The following is an 8,846-nucleotide window of genomic DNA, read 5'->3' on the forward strand; positions in this document are numbered from 1 at the left end:
AAAAAAATATATATATATATATATATATATATATATATATATATATAATTAGTGTTAAACACAAAACTCAGTTTACTATCTATTGTATATATGTACCAAGATATTTAAAATGATCAACAATCTCAACTGGGTGACTACTTATCATTACAGGCACAACTGCAACTCCCTACCTAGTATGATCGATTACTAATTCCTTGGTTTTATTTATATTTAACATCAATGCACTATTATTACACCAGCACAGGAGTTCTTCAACATGTTTCATATATTCAACCGAGTCATTTATATCATCTTTTTGAAGAAGACCTACCAAAGCCATATCATCTGCATACTTAAAAAAGGTTAAAATTAGAATTACGAATCATAAAATCATTCATGTACAATGAAAATAATATAGGTGTATATTCTGTGTATACCATCTTTCATATCAATATGCCAAAGAGCTCTGTGTACTTTTGTTTTTGGACGCATTACTCCCACATACACCAATTACCTGATTGGATCAATTATTAATTTGCCAAATGGAACATTACAGGTTTGGTGCTTATTTATTTATGTTTTAACGCCATATCAGCAACAATGGCTAAATTCATGGCAGCATTAACAGTATCATTTCAATACATCGTTTACAATAATATAACATTTTCTTAAGAAGCAATCACTATACAAAAACATACAATAGTACTGATAAAAATCATACAGAATATTTCAATTTAATCAATGATAAAAATGTTACAATTCTTCCGGGAGAGACCTTTTTAAAAATGTCTTTTAGTATATTTTCTGAGTAAAAACATTGTCTAATGTTATTTAAAATTTGATATTCTATTTAAATATCTTTTACACTCAAAAAATTCTTACACAAGTCTGGTTTCTCTTCCCCTTTCAATAAATATGAACTTAAATGTCCAATTCAGCATCTTGTATATACAACCTGGTCATATCTATTTTCAAAACAGTAATTACTTCTTTCATTTACTACTGGATTCACCTCATATAGTTTGTTGTATATGCATTCATTCCATTCGCCATTTATTATTAATGTACATATTCAGTATAGATTTTACATCAGATACTGGAATATTACATTCTGTTATTTCCAACTGAAGAGCTTCCTTAGCCGCTTTATCTGCCTGTTCATTGCCGACCAATCCCATATGATAGGTTTGGTGCTAAAAGGTGCTACATTGAGTTTTTCTGTGTGAAAGTGTCAAGGTTAAATAAAGATACAAAGAGTTTTCTAATAGATGAGAAACAGAAACATTCAATACATCATGACAGATAAGCACCTTAGACTCTAAGAATAGTGAGAATAAGCACCGCAGACGAATTAATGAGAGAGTCAGCAGTGACTGGAAATTATCCTGACCAAACAAATGAGAGCGTGCAGCTGAGAAAGTGTTCACTTTAAAGTACAGCTTGCTACTGAGTCATTTCGACTGCGCTATTATACTTCAGTCTGTCAGATTTAATTATCAGTGTTACTGAACACACCGAAAATCGTGAAGATGATTACTGACTTGACGAAGAAACCTACACCTCTTCCTCCCACAGAAACACACGGCTCAGCTGTCAACAGAGCAGGAGCACTCCAAGAACACCTCAGACGGGATAAAAACACCACTGCAATTGCTACGGAGACCCAACAATGCCTGTATTTCCTGAAACAGATTAGGAGATTTGGGCAATCACAATTACCAGATGGTAATCCTAAACCTAACCTCCTAAACTCACAGACATAGAGTGTGATTTGGACAAATCAACACAGTCACAGCTTCTAAAGCTAATTTTTTTTGTGATCCTATTTGTTTCTGTATTGCATATGCCATTTCATATCCATACTGTCTATGCTACTGTAACCATCTATACAGTTGGGTCTAAATCTGAGAACACTGAAAGATGCTCCTATTATGCATTTTGTTAGTAAGTTAAGTTTAGTGAACTAAAGTAGAAGGAGATCACATGATTGATGTGACTAATTCACTTACATTTGTTGTAGAAAAGTTGTAGAATATTTTATATATCTTATATATTAAGAGAGCGATATTGATATGTAGATCATATCTTACATCAGGGTTATTACAGTTAACTAAAACTATTAAAAAAAACATTATTGTTACTTGAATTAAAATAAACATTAACTGACAATTAAATGAAATTAAATTTTTTTTCATTTCAGCTACTTGCCAAAAGTTATTTACTTGATTTACTAAAATAACTATAACTTGAACTAAAAATGAATAAAAACTATTTATATAAGTTTTTTTTTATTAATTTTAACTTAATTAAACTATATTTAACATTAAAAAAATAATAATTAATAAAAAACAAAAACACAACAAAATTACTAAAACTTTAACTAAAACTAAAATGAAAGAGGAAAATACAAAAATAATCAAAAATAATTTTAAATAATTATAATAGTATCTCAATGATCCTAAAATAACCTTATATAATATTACAAAAAAATGTTTCTGTTCTAAATGTGTCTATATCATAAAACTTTAAATTCAGTTTAAATAATGATTTTCAATGTGGTCTAAGACCCCACTGTATGGATCACAATATTACAAATACTACAAATGTATGACCATTTACTGCGTGAGGTCGTGCAAATTGGTTGTGGGACGTTAAATGGGCCAACACTGCACCCTGCTGACACAAAATGAAAACTAAATATGACATAATACCTTTCTAGTCCATCACATCGCTTTCAAACTACTATGTTGCCTTCTCTCATATTACATCAAATAAATAAATACATTCTTACAGACCTACATCTTAGAGTCCCCTCCGGTCAAACAGCGGATCTCAGTACAAGCGACGCTTCATGGCCCGGGCTGCATGTCTACTTAATAAATCTCTTATTTTAATTCTTCACTGTGTATTTTTGATTAAATGTATAATAAAGTTTCTTTGTGTCACTATCAGCTGTAAATTATTATCCAACCCGCCGCTGAAGTGCTAAAAACAAACGACTGTGATTGGTCCATCCTTTTAGCGCTGGCTCACACAGAACAAATGCATTTTTAACATGAATGTCTTGTTTTTAGAACGTTGTAACAGGCGCAGGACGCTGCAAAAGACGCGAGCGCAACGCTCAAAGATCGCTTCTGATTTGACCACGACAAACGACTGTGATTGGTCCATCCTTACATCGCTGAGAAAAGTAACAGTACTTTTCTCCACGCTGGTCAAGATAGACATAATAGAGTTTTAAGGTGATTACAACAATATAGCAATTATTGGGGAGGAATTTCATTTGTATCAAAGGTACGATTGCATAGTATTAATAGATATAAACAATTACACGTTCAAGTGTAAAAATGTGTCCAATAAAAAAAAAAAATGCATCCTGAGATAGCCTATATTTGAAATTTGGCTTGCTAGCGCCCTCTTATATGTCTCATATGAATATATTACTAGTAGACACAACTTTCTGTCTTAATTTTATTTTATTTTTTTACATTTCTATTAATTTTACTAATTTATTTATTTATTTTTTGGCTCACACAGAACGCATGCGTAACTTCAGCATCACGTTTTTAAAGCGTCGTATCCAGAGCTAGTATCATACGTGAGGCGAACACAACGGTCAAAGACGTCAGTCTAGTGCATGTTTATGCAGAAAAACAATGGGAAACAAGCGCACAAGCATGTTCTAACAAAATACATACACCTGTGGCCAGCCGTTTTAGCTTAAAATATCCCCAGCGTTACTCGTCATAATTGCATTTTTAAGAATTTAATTACAGAGCTCTACAATTAAATTCTTACTAGTAAAAATTACAATTAAAGAGCACTCTAATTCAATTCTCACTTGTAATAATTATGATTAGAGAGCTCTTTAACTCAAGTAGAGAGCTTCTTACCGCCGCTGACTAAAAACAAACGACTGTGATTGGTCCATCCTGATAGCGATGAGAAAAGTAACAGTAACTTTTCTCCACGCTGATCATGGTGGAATTGTTTTTGTTAAATTTATTTTTGCTTTCATTATTTATCATATCTATTTTATATATATATATATACAATTAAAGAGCACTCTAATTCAATTCTCACTTGTAATAATTATGATTAGAGAGCTCTTTAACTCAAGTAGAGAGCTTCTTACTATAACAATTACAATTAGAGATCACTACAAATGAATTTTTACCACTGATCTATATAATGACTATTATAAATCAGTTATTTTTACTAGTCATATGTCTCTATTGACTTCCATTCATTTTTAATTACAGAGCTCTACAACTGAGTTCTTACTAGTAACAATTACAGATAGAGAGCTCTCTAAATCACTTTTTACTAGTAAGAATTCCAATTAGTAGTAACAATTACAAATAAATAGCTCTCTAATTGAATTCTTACTAGTAAAAATGTAATTACAGAGCTCTATAATTTAATTTTTACTAGTGAAAAACACATTAAAGATATGTTTAATTGCAGAGCTTTGTAACTGAATTAGAGAGCTCTCTAATTGTAATTGTTACTAGTAAGAATTGCATTAAAGAGCTCTCTAATTGTAATTGTTACTAGTAAGAATTGCATTAAAGAGCTCTCTAATTGTAATCCCTACTATAGCAAGGATTAAATTGTAGAGCTCTCTAATTCAAATGTTACAAGTAAAAATGCAATTGCAGAGCTCTCTAATTCAATTGATAGTTTTCAGTCACGTGACCAGCTCGAAGGCCTGGCGGGCAAAACATCCATAGAACTGCAGCACAAGTCTGTCGATTTTCTATCTGTTCCAATCCAAAAATATATAGATCATCTCTCAAAACAATAAAACAAAGATGTGTGAACAAAATGCAAGTCTTGGCCATTAGCAATCCATATAAATCACCCACCACAATATTTCAATCACTAAAAACAGCGGGAAATTCTAAAGCGTTTAATGTGAAAATACTTACAGTGCCTTTAAACGGTGATATTAAAAGATCAAATTCAATACACACCTTATTGATCATGTGTGCTTTATGCAGGCAATCAAATGAGCCCAGAATATGAACGCAATGCGCTAAATGGTTAAGCATCTTCTTTATAATGGTTTTCAATGGGAAAACATTTAATATTAAACTTTGTGCATTGCGTTTATATTCTGGGTTCATCTGCTTGCCTGTGCAAAGTATGCATAATCAATAAGGTGTATACTGAATTTGGCCTTTAAATATCACTGTCTTACTACATTACTACTTAATGCAAACCTCATAAAAATAACTGGCGGTCAGCGGAGGAAAGCCTTGTTTTGCCCTCCATGTGGGCGTTCCTGTAAGGGTGTGACGCCACGTGAAAACTATCAATTGTTACTAGTACAAATTGCATTAAAGATCTCTCTAATTGTAATTCTTACTAGTAAGAACTGAATTATAGAGCTCTCTAATGAATTGTTACTCGTAAGAATTGAATTATAGAACTCTCTAATTAATTGTTACTAGTAAGAATTGAATTATAGAGATCTGTAATGAATTGTTATTAGTAAGAACTGAATTATAGAGCTCTCTAATGAATTGTTACTAGTAAGAATTGAATTATATAACTCTCTAATGAATTGTTACTAGTAAGAATTGAATTATAGAGATCTGCAATGAATTGTTATTAGTAAGAACTGAATTATAGAGCTCTCTAATGAATTGTTACTAGTAAGAATTGAATTACAGAACTCTCTAATGAATTGTTACTAGTAAGAATGTAATTATAGAGATCTGTAATGAATTGTTACTAGTAAGAATTTAATTATAGAGCTCTCTAATGAATTGTTACTAGTAAATTACGACGAGTAATGCTGGGAATATTTTAAGCTAAAACAGCTTGCCATATACACCCCTTATACATGTCCTAAATAAAAAAATAAAAGCAGGTCACGTCAGCCACGTGGGTGCCGTAAAAGGATACACAGAGCTTCCTATTGGTCCACAGGTTCGCGGCGTCAAATGATCCTCCTCTTACCTTTCCGCGGCACCAGCAGCGTTTTCCCGCGAACTCTCAGCTCCGTTGAGCTGCACAGTTCTGGGCCTGCTGGAATGGAATATATGAATTGTTTTTGAATAATTAAACAGTATATTGCACAGCACCCATTTGAAGACATGGTGAAGCAAAGTTCTCTTTTTAATTTCTTCACAAAGTCACCGCCTCTCGCGGTGAAGGCCAAATCTAACCCGTCTCCAGTGGAGGCAGATGCAGTGAGCAGATCCAACACCTCACCCAAAGAAGAAGCCAAAGTCAACAGCAAGAAAACTCCACCAAAGCCTGTCAAAACTCAAGCTAAAGCTGGACATGCGAAACTATTCGGAGAGAAAGCAGTCCATGCAAAAGAGAGGTACAGTAACTGCATTTCTATGTGTAATACTGCATGTATGCAGTGACTGGTTACCATGGTGACACCATGTTAGTACCATGGTACAGTAATGCTATCGTGAGATATCATGGTACTTTGATATATGCACTAAAATGTAATTAACAAGTACCATGGTATTCTTGAAAGTACCTTACGGTTTTGTCATGTGCCATATTTACATTGGTATTTTATTCCAAGGCATTTCCTAGAATATAATGTTACATTTCTAGGTGTAAAATGACATTTATGTATTATTTAATAGCAGTAACAGAGAAGTACATGGGCTTTGGATATGTTACCATGGTAAAACCATGTTTCGGACACTCGTTGAGTCATGACAAACGTACCGCCTCGTACATTTTGCAAGTATTAGTTTCATAATTTGTATTTTGTAGATTATTAGCACTGTCGGAGGTTTTATTATGGAAATTTACCGGAGGATTGTGTCTAATATATGACTCCACGTGCTACTTTTGCTTGTGTTTGACGGGAGACTTTGTGGAAGGGGGTGGATCAACTTTCCCAGCAATTTTTTTTCAAGCCAGTTTTGACCAATAGGAGCGTCCGTTACAAAAATTCTCCATAGCAACCATAACTTCCGTTAAAATCCGCTACTACAGTAATCGTTACTCTAAAATAATACAACGGTTTTAGATCAATATATGCAATAGATTAATATAAATGAGGCTAAAAAGAGTGTAAGAACGTTTTTTTTCTAGCAAGTTTTGACCAATAGGAGCATCCCTTACAAAAATTCTCCATAGCAAATATACTTTACGTTAAATATCCGCTACTAACTGTTACAGTAATCTTTACTCTAAAATAATAATACAATGATTTTAGGTCAATATATGCAATAGATTAATATAAAAGGCGAAAAATAGGAGCGTCCGTTACAAAAATTCTCCTTCGCAACCATACTTTACGTTAAAAATCCGCTACTACAGTAATCGTTACTCTAAAATAATAATACAATGATTTTAGATCAATATATGCAATAGATTAATATAAAAGGCGAAAAATAGGAGCGTCCGTTACAAAAATCCTCCTTAGCAACCATACTTTACGTTAAAAATCCGCTACTACAGTACATTGTTACTTTAAAATAATACATTAATTTTAGACCAGTATCCAATGGATTAATATAGGCTATATGAGGCAAAAACTAGTGTAAGAATCCTGAAAGCATGTTGTTTATTTATTTTTATGACATTTTTTTATATAGTATTTATGTAGTATCGGGGCATAAACCAATTCCTTATTTTATTAAGCTTATATATGTTTTTAATGTTTATTCTGTCAGGTCTACCGCCGCTTTAATGTGTTAATATAAAAATTATAGTTATGAAAAGTACAGTAATGTCATATTAATTTATAAATTAGTCTTAGCAGTGTGACATGTACTGCATCTAAAACTATTATAAACAACAATTTTTCAAAGTTTTCTTTAATTAATATTGCACATAGTTTTATGAATTCTTATTAATGAACCAGATCAAATTTGTGTAGATAAAATAAAATGCATTTGTCACACTGATATATTCAATATATAGAAATACTTAACGCAGCCCTCAAAAATGATTTGGACACTTGGTGCCAAAATTCGTGAAGTACTTTAATTTTCATCTTATGTACCATATTTTATTTTAAGCGGACATGTGATGTTGCTCTTGATTTATTTGAATGAACGTCTCACAGAGATCATTGTTTCTCTCCAGCAGAGAACAGTCATCCATATTTAGCGCTGGCTCTCTGGTTTGGGCCAAGATGGAAGGCCATCCCTGGTGGCCCTGTATGATTGTTCCTCAACCTCTCACCGGGCAGCAGATGAGGGGCCGAGACCAAAGACTTCACGTTCACTTCTTCGATGAACCGCCAACCCGAGGTTGGGTAAACACAAAATACATAAAAGAGTATCAAGGTGAGCAGGTCTTTATTTCCAGAAAAACATTGTTTTTATCTACTTTCTTCTCAAGTTGGAATATGAACTGTTATTTAAATGTGAAAAATGTTTGATTCTGACCTTACATACTTGTTCCTTCAAGGCTCTGATAGTGCAGATGCCAAATCCGGCGGCGTGTTCTTCAGTGGCAAGCCTGTGATCCGTAAAGCGATGGAGCTGGCAGATGTTGCGATGAAGGACAGTCCTGAGCAGAGACTGAAGATGTCCATGTGCATGGATCCTTCAGATGAAGAAGAGGAGGATGAGGAGGATATGGAGGTGAGCAAACACTAGACCAAAGAAAGTTCATATTCACATAAAACATGCATGTAGTTTTAAGAGCAGGGCTCCAGACTGCGACCATTTTTTCTGCCGGTGCGACTAATTTTTGTGAGCGGTCGCACTGGCGCGACCACCGCGTTGTCCAACTCATAAGCGCTGCCATTTCTGTTGCATTTGAGAAACATCAAACGGAAAGCGAAACAAAACCGCGCTGCGCGGACCGTTTATCAGCTCGCACCGCGATTGTCTGAGCTCAGAACAGCTTTACTCGGGAGCCAAAGTTGATTT

General features: G+C 33.7%; 1 pseudogene; it reads left to right on the forward strand.

The window, feature by feature from the left end:
- The first annotated feature begins 6,083 nt into the window (after positions 1-6,083).
- The window catches only part of LOC107733350 (DNA mismatch repair protein Msh6-like), a 14,496-nt pseudogene continuing 11,733 nt past the window's right edge, over positions 6,084-8,846 (forward strand).

Source organism: Sinocyclocheilus rhinocerous, unplaced genomic scaffold, assembly GCF_001515625.1.
Source record: "Sinocyclocheilus rhinocerous isolate Xijiao unplaced genomic scaffold, SAMN03320098_v1.1 scaffold790, whole genome shotgun sequence".
Lineage (NCBI taxonomy): Eukaryota > Metazoa > Chordata > Actinopteri > Cypriniformes > Cyprinidae > Sinocyclocheilus > Sinocyclocheilus rhinocerous.